Source organism: Cynara cardunculus (genome assembly GCF_001531365.2).
Source record: "Cynara cardunculus var. scolymus isolate 2C chromosome LG 11, CcrdV1, whole genome shotgun sequence".
NCBI lineage: Eukaryota > Viridiplantae > Streptophyta > Magnoliopsida > Asterales > Asteraceae > Cynara > Cynara cardunculus.
The window spans coordinates 8551288-8551618 of NC_037538.1; positions in this window are offsets into that span (position 1 = coordinate 8551288).

Below are 331 nucleotides of genomic sequence, written 5' to 3' on the forward strand. Positions count from 1 at the left end.
AGATCGACTCGGTTAAAGCTCGGTTTACACTTTACTCAAATTGGCTTGACTCAAACTCGAGTTTGACTCAACATATTAATGAGTCAAGTCGAGCTATACAAAAAAGCTCGTGAGATACTCGATTATATATTAATATCAATATATATTTTTATGCATAAAGTACTGTTTATTAATACATATTGCTTAAAATTGAAGATCACAAGTAAATTGTACGTAATTACAACTTATTAAAGCTTTATTTTTTTTAATCTATGTAACTAACTATAGATAAACATAATTAAATACATAATAGACATCTTATTTTGAATATAAAAAATCTAAAATATAATTA